Source organism: Equus asinus, chromosome 10, assembly GCF_041296235.1.
Source record: "Equus asinus isolate D_3611 breed Donkey chromosome 10, EquAss-T2T_v2, whole genome shotgun sequence".
NCBI classification, from domain to species: Eukaryota; Metazoa; Chordata; class Mammalia; order Perissodactyla; family Equidae; genus Equus; species Equus asinus.
In genome coordinates this window covers 21,755,049-21,770,337 of record NC_091799.1, presented here as the reverse complement: position 1 = coordinate 21,770,337, position 15,289 = coordinate 21,755,049, and the positions used below count along the sequence as shown (strand labels likewise).

The 15,289-nt window shown below is 37.7% G+C and overlaps 1 protein-coding gene across 10 annotated transcripts in view; it reads right to left on the bottom strand.

Moving 5' to 3' along the window:
- Nucleotides 1-15,289, bottom strand: part of STRBP (spermatid perinuclear RNA binding protein) — a 130,461-nt gene that overhangs the window by 87,406 nt on the left and 27,766 nt on the right. For 6 of the 10 annotated variants that reach the window (XR_011506240.1, XR_011506241.1, XM_070518793.1 and 3 more), the window contains exons 2-4: nucleotides 14,632-14,670; nucleotides 3,794-3,882; nucleotides 3,567-3,661 (exon numbers count right to left, since the gene is read on the bottom strand). The gene's annotated coding sequence lies outside the window, so the exon portion shown is untranslated. The remainder of the gene's footprint in view (nucleotides 1-3,566; nucleotides 3,662-3,793; nucleotides 3,883-14,631; nucleotides 14,671-15,289) is intronic. The other 4 variants (XM_070518794.1, XM_070518796.1, XM_070518795.1 and 1 more) reach the window with 4 other exon arrangements.

Below are 15,289 nucleotides of genomic sequence, written 5' to 3'. Positions count from 1 at the left end.
GCATTACCCACACTATAAGTGAGGAAGCGACAGAGCTATTAATTGAAATTTAGGTTGGAACATGGAGTCAAGCCAAGCTCTTACCCTCTAAGTAATACTTTCCATTTTCCTTGTGTCACCCCATCCCCAAAGGACTCCCTGCAACCTAAAAGACAGAGAATAGGAATTTATGGTTCTCCACAATGAGGCACCACCTCACATAGAATCTTATCTCCAGCAACATGTATAAACTTCAACTAGAGCCAAATCAACCTTGCTGCCATCTCCCAGGTCCATCATTTAGCACTCCATGCCTTTTTTCATGTGATTTACCCCTGCCTAAAACAGCCTCTACAATCTCCACCCTCAACAATTCTGCCCAGGGTTCAGACAAAGTTCCACCTCCTTCACAGGACATTCTCTGACACTTCCAGCCAACTGTGAAATTCCCTTCGCATAAACTCGGTAATTACTGCAAGCCATCACCATTTAGATATTAATCATATACTGCCTCATACTGCAACCTGAATGCTTTTGGTATGCTTTTCTCCAAACTATAAATTGAGGGTAAGAATTATGTCTGAAAAGCTGGTATCCACCTCAGTCCACAGCACAGTGTTATACATATAACAGGAGCTTGATAAATACTGAACAGATGAGTATGTACTTTTATTTAGTGAGAGGCAGTAAGGCAAAGTGGGGAAAGCATAGGCATTGATGTCTGACAGACCTGGATTTTAATCTACCATTTGCTAGCTGTTTGACATTAGCAAGTAGTCCTGAGTTTCTATGCTCATCAGTACAAACAAAAATAAAACCAACATCTTACAGGGTTGTCATAAAATTTAAATGAGAGAAAAAAAAATTACCTTCAAAGCAGAGACAGACTGACAGCTCTCAATATTTATAATGGAAGCCAGAAAACAGAGGAATGGTATCTTCAATATGCTTAAAGAAAATAACTGCCAATACAGAATTCCATAGCCTTCAGGAATGAATGGAAATAAAGGCACTCAGAAAAACAAAAACTGAGAGTTAGTCACCAGCAGATCTGTACTAAAAGAAATTGTAAAGGCTGTTCTTCAAGCACAAAGAAAATTACAACAGATAAAAGATCAGAGATCCAGATGGGAAAAGAGCAAAGAAAGTGACAAATATATGGGTAAATCCAAATGAATATTAACAGTTATAGTGTTATAAAAATTAACAATATTGACTTATGGGGTTTAAATATACAGAATAAAGTACACAACCGTAACTGCATATAAGTTGAGATGAGGGTAAAGGAAGTTAAAGTGTCCTAAGATGCATACATTATCAAGACAAAGTATAATGGTATCAATTAACAATAGACTAACAAGCCAAAGACGTATGATTGAATTTTCTAAGAAAACCACCAAAAGAACTGAAAAAGGCTGTATAACTTCCAAAGTAACTGAGGGGAAAAAACTGCTTATAAAAAAAACACCCAGTGTCCTCATCTTTGTTTTTGTTTTTGTCAGTGTTCCTTTTAGGAGTCCAGATCAATTGTCTTATGGTATGCCGCTCCTTATGATTTCTCTGATTATTTCCTCACTTCTGGCAATTATACAACCAGGGGTGATGTTATGTAGTTCTTACTGCTTCAAGTCAGGGAGTACCTGATGTCAGCTCAGTGCTCCTAAGTTTAATCACTTGGTTAAGGTGTGAATGCCATGATACCCATACTGTAAAATTATTTTCCCTTTTGTTAGTAGTAAGTAATCTGTGACATGACACTTTAAGACTGTGTAAATATCCTTTTTAGCATCCACTATTGATCCTTGCCTTAACCAAATTATTACATTGGGGTTTGCAAAAAGGTGATTTTCTAATTATATCATTCCTCTTACATTTATTTTCTTGCAATCTTACGCAAAGAAGAGCTCTTTCTCTCCCTCCCTCTCTCTCTCTCCCTCCTCCCCCGTTTCTCTCACACTATGGACTGATTATTTTAAAATTCAATTTCTATTACCATCATTCTTTGCCATGCTCAAGTTGTCTCAAACTTGGCCCACAGTAGCCTTTATAAGTGAGCTCCTGTGTCCTTTGGACATGAGCTGCTAGTCTTTGATAACTCCTTTGCTTTTTGACACAAAGATGTCCTGGGCTCAGATAGCATTTTTCCTGCCCCACAACCTGGAACCAGCGATTTCCCCAAGGTTCCTTTTAGTGGGAAACGGTACTGAAAACCCAATTATCTAGGCACTAGGTGTGCTCATCTGCTTCTAGGCCCTTTCACTGGATAGAGCAAGTAAGTATATTTATTTTTAAAATCAAGAGTTCATATTGATATTTTCAACTCATTTTAAGGTTTTTTCCTTCTTGGTTTTATTTCTCTTCTACTGAAAATCTTGATTCATAATAACATTAATTTATATTTATTTATGTGTTTTATAATTAACAAAAATCATCAAGAGAAGTTTAACATCTCTTTGAGGTATATGCCTTCAGAGGCAAAAAGCTTCATGCCACTTTATAAATGTTTTATTTTTGATTTCTGACACAAATACAACAAAGGTTCTAGAGTAGAACAACAACAAGAAAGCAGAAAAGAAGGTGGGCAAGCCACTCTGGAGACATTACAGTCAGTCAAAATCCCACATGGATTTACACTGGGACAAGCTAAATTTCCTCTCTTTCATAAATTATACTCCACAACATACATTTTAAAGTTCTGAATCTTGGATTGCCACAGAATAAAATACAAGGAGTAAGAAAAAAAATCTACTCAGATTTTTATATTGGTTCTAATCTTTGTAAGATAGATATGAGCTCCGTTTATGAAGAAACTAAGAAATAAGAGACAAAGCAGACCAAATAAACACTAGCCCTTGCCTTGTCTAATCTGTGCCAAATCATGGACCCAAATCTTTCTTTGTAACTGTATCCTAAGAGCTGGGCACACCTTTAAACAAAAACACAATTCTTTATTCACAGAACAAAACAGCTTTTATTAACTCTCTCCCAGTTCAGGAACTAGAAAGGGCTATCTACTACCTACAACAGAATCTAACCAGATTCCATCTGCCTTGATTCAACCCTATCACCACTGTTTCCAATATAACATTCACTTCTAATTCCAGTCAGATCACTGAGTTCTTTCTCTCTCCCAAAAAGAAGCCAAGATTATTCTGGCCTCAGACATATTCTTTATTCATTTTCTTCATATACCTTTCACTGAGCATTTACTACGTATTTCCTATATTGTGTATGTAATATTAAGGAGATAAATAAAACATGAAATCTTATACCAAAGAGTTAATCACATAAAAGAGAGATACATGCAACTGATTAGGTAGACTCAAACAAGTATCATACTGGGGTACGAAGTCCTACTGAAAGAGAAAGATGTCAAAAAGATACCTGTAACCAACTGGAACTCATACGTACTGCTGATAGGAGTGTACAGTGGGAAAACTATTCTAGAAAACTTTTTGGCATTCTCTCCTAAAGATGAACATACACAGAAGCCATGACCAGTAATTCCACTCCATGTTACATACCCACAGAAATGTGTATATATGTAAACAAAAGACATGTGCAAGAATGTTCATAGAAGAACTTACCTGTATTAGTCAAAAACTGGAAATAACTTGTACGTCCACCAATAATAGAATGGATAGTGTTGTATTCATACAATGGAACAATGTGAAATCAACTTCTGCCATGCAAAAAAACATGGATGACGCTCACAAATGTTGAAAGAAATCATACACACAAAACATAACTTACAGCTTTGATTATATAAAGTTTGAAAATAGGGAAAACTAGTCAAGGTCAGGATAGTGGTTACCTGGTGGAGGCAGGAAGTAGGCAGTTTCTAGGAGTGGGGCATGAGAGGTTTCTGGGGTGCTGGTAATGTTCTATTTCTTCTTCTGGGCACTGGTTAAAAGGATGAAGTCACTTCATGAAAACTCATCATTATACACTTATAATTTATTACTCTGTTTTATTATACTTCAATAAAAATTTACTTAAAAAAGATAGATGAGAAAGAAGTCAACAGGGAAGTAAACTAGTATTTACATTCTACTAAGTAGGAAGCACCTAGTAAGTTCTAGACTCTGCAAGGAAATTATTTTATCTAATCACAACCATCTCTAGAGGTAGATATTTGTGGTATACATGTGTCATTTCTTTTAACAGCCCCACATCTGAACCCCCTTTCCTATGTTTGGGGAATCCCCCACTCTATGAGGCAGACTCCACCTCAAGAAGGTGATTCAAAAGTAATGACTTAAAGAGGCTGGGTCCTCAGAGAATCCATTCAGGCAAGTGCTAGCAGCAGAGCAGCTTCATCCAGTTTCCAGAGACAGCAGTTCTACTTACAGTGTCTAGCATTCCCTGATAGTGTCAGCAGTTCAAACTCTAGTGTCTGTGCCTAGGATAACATTCCTGGGTACAAAACTTCTGAGCCTGTCTCTCCAGCCCTCCAGTGAGCCGCCTAATAACATCCTATTTGTAAGTTTCCTTGCCAGCGTCAATTTCTGTTGCTTACAACTAACAGCCCATTTGATAAATGTGAAAAAAGACTGACTAATTTGAAACACAGGTTAGCAGCTTTCTAAAAAGTTGAATTCACTTACCACACCGCCCAGTTATCCCATTCCTAGGTATATACCCAAGAGAAATGAAGGCATAGGCCCACCCTTAAAAAAATATTTTTATATGTATTATATATCATATATACATATGATCTACGAAAATGTTTATAGCAGCTTTACTCATAATAGCTAAAAACTAGAAACAATCCAAAAATCCATCAACTGGATAATGAATAAACAAATTGTAGTATATCCATACCCTCAAATACTACTCAGCAATAAAAAGATATGAATTCTTGATACATACATTAACATGCATGAATCTCAAAAGCACTGGGCTAAACAAAAGGCTTGACTCAAAAGGAATCATACTTAATGACTCCAAATATATGATATTCTGGAAAAAGCAAAACTATAGAGACAGAAATATCAGTAGTTCCCACGAGCGGGAGATGAAGGGAGAGAACTGACTACAAAGGAACCGAAGAGAACTTCTTGCAGTGATGGAACATTTTATATCTTGATTGTGTGGTGGTGTGGTGATTGAAAAATTCTATTAAATTTCATAGAACGGTATAACCCCAAAAGGGTGGATTTTACTATATGTGAGTATACCTCAATAAAAATGACCTTAAAAAAAAAACACTCAACCTTAAGCCATTCACAAATAAACTCAAATTGGATCGAAGACTTGCAAGTAAGATCTGAAACCATAAAACTTCTAGAAGAAAATATAGGCAGTACACTCTTTGACATTGGTCTTAAAAGGATCATTTTGGACACCACGTCTTCTTGGACAAGGGAAACAAAAGGGAAAATAAACCAGTGGGACTTCATCAGACTAAAGAGCTTCTACAGGCAAGGGAAACCAAGATCGAAATGAAAAGATGACCCACCAATTGGGAAAAAATATTTGTAAATCATACATCCGACAAAGGGTTAATCTCCATAATATATAAAGAACTCACACAACTCAACAACAAAAAATCAAACCACCTGATTGAAAAATGGGCAGAGGATATGAACAGACATTTCTACAAAGAAGATATACAGATGGCCAACAGGCACATGAAAAGATGCTCAACATCACTGACCATCAGGGAAATGCAAATCAAAACTACACTAAGATATCACCTTATACCCATTAGAATGGCTATAATAACTAAGACAAAAAATAACAAATGTTGGAGAGGTTGTGGGGAAAAGGGAATCCTGATATACTGCTGGTGGGAATGCAAACTGGATTAGCCACTATGGGAAACAGTATGGGGATTTCTCAAAAAAAACTAAAAACAGAAACACCATATCACCCAGTCATCCCACCACTGGGTATCTATCCAAAGAACTTGAAATCAGCAATTCAAAGAGACTTATGCACCCCTATGTTCACTGCAGAATTATTCCCAATAGCCAAGACATGGAAGCAACCTAAGTGCCCATCAACTGATGACTGGATAAGGAAGATATAGTATATATATACAATGGAATACTACCCAGCCATAAAAAATGAAACATTGTCCCATTCACAACAACATGGGTGGACCTTGAGGATATTATGTTAAGTGAAATAAGCCAGATAGAGAAAGACGAACACTGTATGATTTCACTCATATGTGGAAGATAAACAAACACATAGACAAAGAAAACTATTTAGTGGTTACCAGGGGAAGAGTGGTAGGGAGTGTGCACAAAGGGTGAAGGGGCACGCCTATAAGATGACTGACAAACAATAAAGTACAAATAATAATGTACAACTAAAATTTCACAGTGTTGTAAACTATCATAACTTCAATAAAAAAACAGAGAAAAAAAGACTCAAGAGTGGCCACTAGTCTTGCTCAAGGCCATATATACAGTAAGAAACAGATTCAAACTCAGGTTCTAATTCAAATGCCCATGCCTTGGGGCCGGCTCCGTGGCCGAGTGGTTAAGTTCACGCGCTCCACTGCGAAGGCCCAGCGTTCGGATCCTGGGCGTGGACATGGCACTGCTCGTCAGGCCACGTTGAGGCGGCGTCCCACATCCCACAACTAGAAGTACCTGCAGCTAAGATATACAACTATGTACAGGGGGGATTTGGGGAGATAAAGCAGAAAAAAAAAAAAAATTGGCAACAGTTGTTAGCCCAGGTGCCAATCTTTGGAAAAAAAAAAAAAAAAATGCCCATGCCTTGAATAAAAAGGAGATTTTAGTAGAGGCAAAGAGGGAAAGAAAATAGATTCAAGTGTTCTTTTCTCCCCCAAAACTTTTGCTTATTAAAATTTTTCAAGTCATCCCTGAGACATTACCTCCCTCATATAGTCATCCATTTATTTGCTTGTTCCACAAATACTTCTTGAATGGCTACCATGTGCCATTCACTGTTCTAAACTCCTAAGACACATCAGTGAACAAAGCAAAAATCCTTGCCCTCATGGAGCCTCAGCCTAGCAGAGGGGTTGGGAGGGACGGTAATATATCATAAAATATCATAAATAAGACAATAATGCAGTCAATCAATGTTAAAGTGCTATGGAAAAATTAAAAAGAGCAAAGTAAGAGGAACCTACATGTGGGAAATGCAAGTCGCAGAACTAAAAATTAGAGTAAGCTTAATTGACAACATAAGTTGTTTTTTTTTTAAAGATTTTATTTTTTTCCTTTTTCTCCCCAAAGCCCCCCAGTACATAGCTGTATATTCTTCACTGTGGGTCCTTCTAGTTGTGGCATGTGGGACGCCGCCTCAGCGTGGTTTGATGAGCAGTGCCATGTCCACGCCCAGGATTCGAACCAACGAAACACTGGGCCGCCTGCAGCAGAGCGCGCGAACTTAACCACTCGGCCACGGGGCCAGCCCCGACAACATAAGTTTTGAGCAGATTTGAAAGAGGTGAAGAACATGTGAAACAGAAAGAACAGCAAATGCAAAGGCCCTGTGTCTAAAGCATGGCTGGCCTGTCTGAAAAATAGCATGGAGGTGAATGCAATGAACCAGGGGGAATAACAGCAGATAAGGTCAGAGAAGTAATGGGGTCAGATTACACAGGCCCTTGTTTGGCTATTACTAAGTGAAATTGGGAGCCAATGCAGGGTTTGGGCAGAAAATTAATATGATCTGACATATTCCTAAAGGATTATTCTAGCTATTATGTTGAGCTAGACTGCTGGAGGCAAAGGTACACAAAATACAGAAAGGCTTCTGATAAGGAATCTTTTACAAAGATCCAGGTGAGAAATGATGATCAGACTAAGATGTCGGCAACAGTGGAGGTGGTGAGACGTGTTTCCACTCTGTGTATACTTTGAAGGTAAAGGCAACAGGACTTCCTAGCAGATTGGATATGGGATGTGAGAAAGGAGTGAAGGTTAGCACCAAGGTTTTTGGCCTGGACAACTTGGAAGATGGAACTGTCTTCATCAGAGATAAGGAGACCTGTGGATGGAGCATATTATAATGAGAAGGAAAGGGGTTTGGTTCTAGACATGTTCCATTTAAGATGTCTACTAGACATCCTGGTGACAATGTTGACTGGGCAGTTGAATATGTGGCTCTGAAGCACAAAAAAAGAGATCTCAGCTAGAGATATCAATTTGGGAGCCAGTATACAGAGAGTATTAAGTATAAGTATAGGTAAGATCCCCAATGGGAACTCCAATTTTAATAAGTAGAAAGAAAGGAGGAAATCACAAAAGAAACTGATAAGGACTGATCAATAAAATGGGGTGGGGGACATAATAAAATAGGGGAAAGGGAGAAGAACGTGTGGTGTCCCAGAAGCCAAAAGTGAAAAAAGTGTACCAAGGAGGAATAACTAATGAACTGTGTCAAATGCTGTTTATAAGTCAAACACAATAAGGACTGAGAAGTGGCTCTGAATTTAGGTGCCCTGATGTTACTGACAACCTTATCAAGGGCAGTTTCAGTTGAGAAGTAGGGAAAAAAGCCTGATTAAAGTTCCTTAACAGAGAAAGATGGAGAAACTGGAACATTGCTGGTGGGAATGTAAAATGCAGTCCTTTTGGAAAACAGTTTGCCAGTCCCTCAAATGTTAAACATAACGTTATAACATGACCCAGCAATTCTACTCCTGGGTATGTACCCAAGAGAACTGAAAACATACATTCACACAAAAACGTGAATAGGAAAGTTCACAGCAGCGTATTTCATAACAACCAAAAAGTGGCAACAACTCAAATCTCCATCAAATGATGGATAAATAAAATATGATACACATCCATACAACGGATATTATTCAGCCATAAAAAGGAAAGAAGGATATATGTTACAACATGGATGAACCTTGAAAACATTATGCTAGCATAATTAAGGACCTGCACATATTATATGATACCATTTATATGAAATTTCCAGAATAGGCAGATCCATAGAGACAGAAAGTAGATTTGTGGTTGCCAGGAACAGCAGGGTGGAAGTGATTGCTAAGGGATATGAGGTTTCTTATGGGAAGATGAAAATGTTCTGGAATTAGATGATGGCAATGGATGCACAACTTTATGAATATATTAAAAACCACTGAATTGTACACTTCAAATGGTGAATTTTATGGTATATGAAGTATATCTCAATTAAAAAAATACTAGAAGAAGAAAGAGAATAAGAGGAAAGAAACTAGAAACAACTGAACAGAGACAACTCTTTCTAGAAGTTTTGCTTGCAAAGGAGGGCAATAACTGGGACACAAACTGACAGTGAAAGTGGGGTCAAGAGAAAGCATTTTTAAAGTGGGGAAAAATAAACATTCACATGCTGATGAATGATCCAACAAAAAGCAAAATAGTGATGCAGGAAAACCGGAGGGGGGATTCTTGGAGCAATATCCTTGAGTAGTTGAGAGGGAATGGTATCTAGTATAAAAGTGAAGGGACTGTCTTTGATAGAGGCACAGGTAGTTCATCTACAGTAACAGGAGTGAGGGCAGAATGCATAGGTATAGAGTGCTTCAGTGAAGTAGAACACATTGGTTGAATGAGAGAGGTGTTATGGGTTTAAAGAGAAAGGGGATGGTGTAAAAGAACTGTCTAGAAGAGTGACAGAGCAAATGAACTAGGTACATATGATTGCCTGGCAGCATTAAGGACCCACTTGAGGTTCAAGGTCATGAATTTAAAAATAAGATCAGTCAGCACAGGTGTGGGGGGGTGTGTGCGTGCACACATACATGCATGTGTCTTCCAGCTTTGATCAGATGCACGGGTACAAGTACAGAATAGGAGAGTCAGATTTAACCAGGTTTGTAAGTTTTGCCAAGTGAATATGATAAAGCAAGAAGGGCATGAAGTTGAGAGTATATGCAGAGGCGTTTGTTTAATGACTCACTATGGAATTCAAGCTGGCTGAGAAAGAGAGTGAGAACATAAGAAGATAAAAGACAATGAAAAAGTGGTAGGATCAATGGGTCTGAGGTCCATGGTCTGACTGAGGTCCATGGAAAACAAGATCACTAGAGGAGGAGAGTTCAAGGAACCAGAGGCCAGTATGTTACAAGAATCATCTACATGTAAGTCATCCCTAAATGTTCAAGCCCAAGAAACCATTCCAGTTTCTGAACAGCAAATAGATTCTTATACTTATCAAAAAATTGTGCATTCAACTATCATTTATTATGCCCTCCCCAACTCAAACACTGGCATGCCAAGTGCAAGTCCCATGCATTTTTATCTATTTATTTAGTAACTTACATAAATTTCCTAATATACTCCTGGGCATATTCCAGGTGCTAATAAATACTTATTGATGGATACAGGACCTTAATGAGTTATACAGCCACGGAGGGAGGGAATGGAAAGACAGACAAGTGAGCAATTGTCCTTTCCATATCACATATATCAGAGACAATTTCTCACCATTTACAGCTGTCTGCCTTTCAGACTACATCACACATTCATTTACCAATCATTGTCCCTCATATTTACATTCAAAGACACTGCAGCTGATGAGGCAATTTTCTATGTCTGGCTGCAAAGACTATACACCCTTAGTAATCGAAATTAGAGAAGACACAGCCATTTCATCAAAGGAAAATTTCTGTTTTAAAATTGCTTTAACTAAAACAGCTTGTATCTTCCACATACTTTTCTTCAAGAACACACGTGCATCATTATTTTAACAAAAAGCATACATTTTAAATTCCTAGTATTGATGGGGGGAAAACAGAAGGCGTAAGAATTATGTCCAAGAAAAAGAGAAACCTATATTGAGTTCTAAAGCAATTACAAACGCCTCTTTGCACAACTCTACCTCTCAGTCACAGAACGGAGGGAATAAGTAATCTTCCTATAACATAATGGGTCTCTTCTCTGTGCATTAGAATAAGCACAGGGAGCTTTCTAAGCTGGACGTTGTGCCCTCACACCCCCCCCAGAGACCGATTTAACTGTTCTGGGATGGGATCTAGATTATCAGTATTTTTTTAAACTCTCCAGAAGATTCTAATATACAGCCAGGTTTGAGAACTACAGATCTAATCTAATCTTTTCATTTGTATCAGCAGCCCATACTTCTCTCCTGTACTTCAGATTTCATATCCAAGTAGCTTCTACACATTTCCATCTGGAGGATGACATGGATACCCCAAACGCAAATGTCCAATCCTAAAGTCAGCATTTGTTTCCCAAATGTATTTTCTCCCTGTGTTTCTTTTTGTTCTTTAACATTCCAGATTGTGAAATATAACTTACATACAGAAAAATGCATAAAACACATAAGCACAATTTAATAGTCCTAAAAGAAGTGCCCTTGTAATTATCAGCCAGATCAAGAAATATACCACTAACAGCACCTCAGTCTCCTATATTTCTTATCTTGGCTGGTATCCCAATTCATCTAGTCACCAAGGTCAGAAGATCAGGGGGCATCATCTTAAGATTTGTTCATCTCCCCCTACATCCAATAAATCCCAGGTACTGAAGATTTTACTGCCTAAATATCTTCTCTCTTCTCTTTCACTGCCATTTTCTTAGTCCAGGCTCTCAAGAGGATGAACTTGCCTCCAGTTTATCAAGTAAAATGATCTCTTAAGGAAACAAATCTGATTGCCACCTACTCCTCCTGGCTTCACATATCTTAGCAAGATTCTCCATGAACTGGCTCTGATCTCCCTCTCTCTGGACTCTAACAAACTTGCCTCACTTTAAAAACTACACTACAAGTACTAATGTGCTTACAATTACCTAAACACATTAGGCCACTGCCTATCTTTCTATTGCTGCTCTTCTGTAGGGCATATCCTTCCTTCCCACTGCTGTACTTGAATTTATCTTTCAAAACCCAACGCAGCCACCAATTTCTCCAGGAAGCTGTCCCTTTCCCTACTCCTTCCCTAAATAGTCATTCATTGCCCCTCTATGCTATTTCTGTACCCTGTTCTTGTCTATAGATTCATCACACTTGTAGTTAGAAACATTTTTCAGTGTCAGCCTCACTTACAACAGCCCCATATTCGCCCTGGGAACTGTCTCTTCTATCCCCCTTACTTCACTCCATCCACAAAGGCAGTCTTCCAACAGGAGTCATGTACTTCAAAACCCTGTCCTCAGCATAGCTGAACCAGGGCTAGGCCAGTCAGATTCTACCTCCCAGGAATTTGGAACTGAAATTAAAACAGAAAACTGGTATCTCTGTGTGGCTGAAATCTATTAGTTTTAAAAGAAAGGTTGTGGAGGCAGCCATATTCTACCATATACACTAAAAAGAAGGGAAAGTAGATCTTCAAAGAGAAAAGAAAGAACAGATGAGCAGAGTGAAACAGAGGTAAGAGGAGACAGTCCTTAAGCCTTCCAGTTCTTGGTTCCAGTCCTTCCTAAAGCCCCTCTAAATTCTTGCCCTTGAGTTCTGAAAGCAAGACCTGTATCTTTAGATACTGGTTTCTATTATTTGCAACTGAAAAGTTCAAGTACTATACTGAATTTACTTTCTTACACACGTCTCTCCCATTTATCCCATTTATTAGCACCGTGAAGGCAGAGGCTGTGTCTTCATCTCTCTGCTGCCAGACTAGTACAGATCCTGGAAAATGTCAGGTGTTCAATTAACGACTGCCATCAACAGCACACTTAAGAGTTCTGCATTTTTAATACGTAAATTTTAACTTAAAAAAAGTGTAAACAAGTATTGAACTCTAGCTAATTATTTGCATGCCGAAGTACTTAGAGGTAAACTGTAAGGATGCCTGCAATTTATTTTGAAATACATCAAAAATAAGATGGCCTGACAGATAGATAGTAGGACAGATATGTGATAAAAGAAGTCAAAGAAAACATTAAGTGCTGAGGTTGAGCTAATGGTAGAATATATAGGTATTCACTGTACAATTCTTTCAACTTTTTTGCATGTTTAAATTTTTAAATAATAAAATGCTTAAAGAAAAATGTAACAGCAATACATTTGCATTGCCTTATATGGAAAAGGTCCATACACACACTCGTATTAACGGATTTCATTGCCCTCTGCCTTAAAATGACAATTCAAAGGACTGTAATAGGTACCTAGGTGATTTTCTCTCACTGATTAGAAGGTTTCCAAAGTGTTTTGTCTGTCTTTCCAGTTCACATGCTTGGTTTACAGTGACAGCAGTGAGGTACAATTAAAATGTAAAACTAAATACTTCCAATTTAATCCCTCCTTTAAAACTAGTTTTAGAAAACATATTAAACTTAGATAGGATGGTTCAAATCATGTTTCCTATTATCAAGACCATTTATCAAGACAAAGGAAAAGAGAGGGCAGCTTTATGCTGTTAACTTTCTCTTGACAAGACAGAAAAATACATTAGGAGAATCAGGAGATAAGAATCAGAGAATCAAGGACTGTTAAAAGTGGTCAAAAAGACTAACACAAGATCCTTATTTCTCAAAGGGAAAAGTAAGACCCAAAGAGGTGAAGTATCTTGCCCAAGATCACCAAACAATTTTTTAGCAAGGCTCAGGCTCAAACCCTGGACTCGTGACTAAAAGTTCAGTGCTCTCTCCATCCTTTGTAGTCTTAGATCCTTTTTTTTTTTGAGGAGTAACATTACATGAAGTAGCTCGCTCAGCTTAAATATCTTGTATATGTCCAATTGGTTTAACTTTTTTTGGACTAGGCATTCAGGTTATAAATACAAGTGAATACAAGAATCACAATATGACCAGGATTCAAATAACAAACCTAATAATTCACTGTAACTGAATTCATTAAAATGGCCTGAAAGTGCTGCCCCATCATTTTTAGGCAAATAAAGAGGCACTAACAGAATTTCAGCAGCACACTTGCCTTCTCATTCCTTGTCTGTGGTAGAAGGCCAAAATTTTACATGTACTTTTCCAAAAAGTGAATAACTCAAAGCTACAGAAGTTGGAGGATAAACCTTTTTTTTAAAATTCATTCTATTTTTAAGTCTATTTTTTTTTATTCAGAGTGGATATGCTAAAATAATGGATTACAGAAGATCTGGATAATTCTATTTATTCTTGCAAAAGCATTCAAGGAATGCTAGTCCATGCTGTATAAAGACCTCAATTAGGCTTTGGTGAATTTATGATGCAACCACTGTATTTCTATTGATATCTTGTCAGAAAACTGAAAATCTAAGAAAAGACTGGATCACTTAAGGCACAATTTCAGCAAAATACAATTATCCCGGAGAGCTATAGTCACCAATCAGATGCAAACAGAATAGTATTTGTCCGATCTTTGTCCCTTTCATGGCAAAACTAAAGCTGTAAGGAATGTTGAAAGGGTAGTCTGCTATATGGAAAATAAATTTAAATCATGCTACTTCTATTTAAAATTCAGTTGTACTAAAGTCACCTCTTCAGAAATAATTTAGGAATAGAAAGCTCAACAAGATAGGTTCCAAGAAAAACAATCAAAAATAAGTCAACCAGAATGAGCTTGCTGCCTCTGCTATATTAAAATGGGAATGTGTAGAAGTCTCCACCTTACTTTCTGATTAATAATCCATCTGTACAAATACTTAACATTCTGCCATAGTCCATAGCTTTCAACTCCTAAATCAGATTACCACAAACTCTGCCACTGAAAATGTACTTCACTAAGAACATTTCAACATTGATGAAATATTCAAACTACTAAAGAATGGCACCTTACCTTCAGTGTGTCAGCAAGGTGAAAGGCCTCCTCCAGCTTCTATAAAGGAAAAAATGTTCTCAATTTCTTGAGCAGCATGTACTAAAATGGTTTTTCACCACATAGTAAGTACAGCAAAGTTATCTGTGAAATTACATAGATAAGCACTGTATTTCACAAGAAATACCTCTACGTACTAGGAGAAAACATAACTATGGCAATTATTTTATTTCTATTTTTTATTTCCTTTGCTCATTTTACACATCATTTTATCTATAAGGCTATATCTAGACAAGGCTATAAAACATAACTTCTAAAGAGAGTCAAATCTCTGTTTTCTGGTATTCCATTAACTGGCATATGTAAAGCATGATGTCATTTATGAATGTAACAATGACTATGAAGCAATGTAAGTTCTTGAAGTACTTTCTGAATCTTCAAAATAAAACCAGATTATGCCAGTAATTTGTCAGCATATCATACCGGACATCAGCAATATTATACTGGACACACTGTTAAAGAAAGATGTAAGAGTAGTGATGACAGTAAGTATAAAAATTGTTGGATAGGGGGCCGGCCCCATTGCCGAGTGGCTAAGTTCACGTGCTCTGCTTTGGTGGCCTGGGATTCACAGGTTCGGATCCTGGGCCCAGACCTACACACCACTCATCAAGCCATG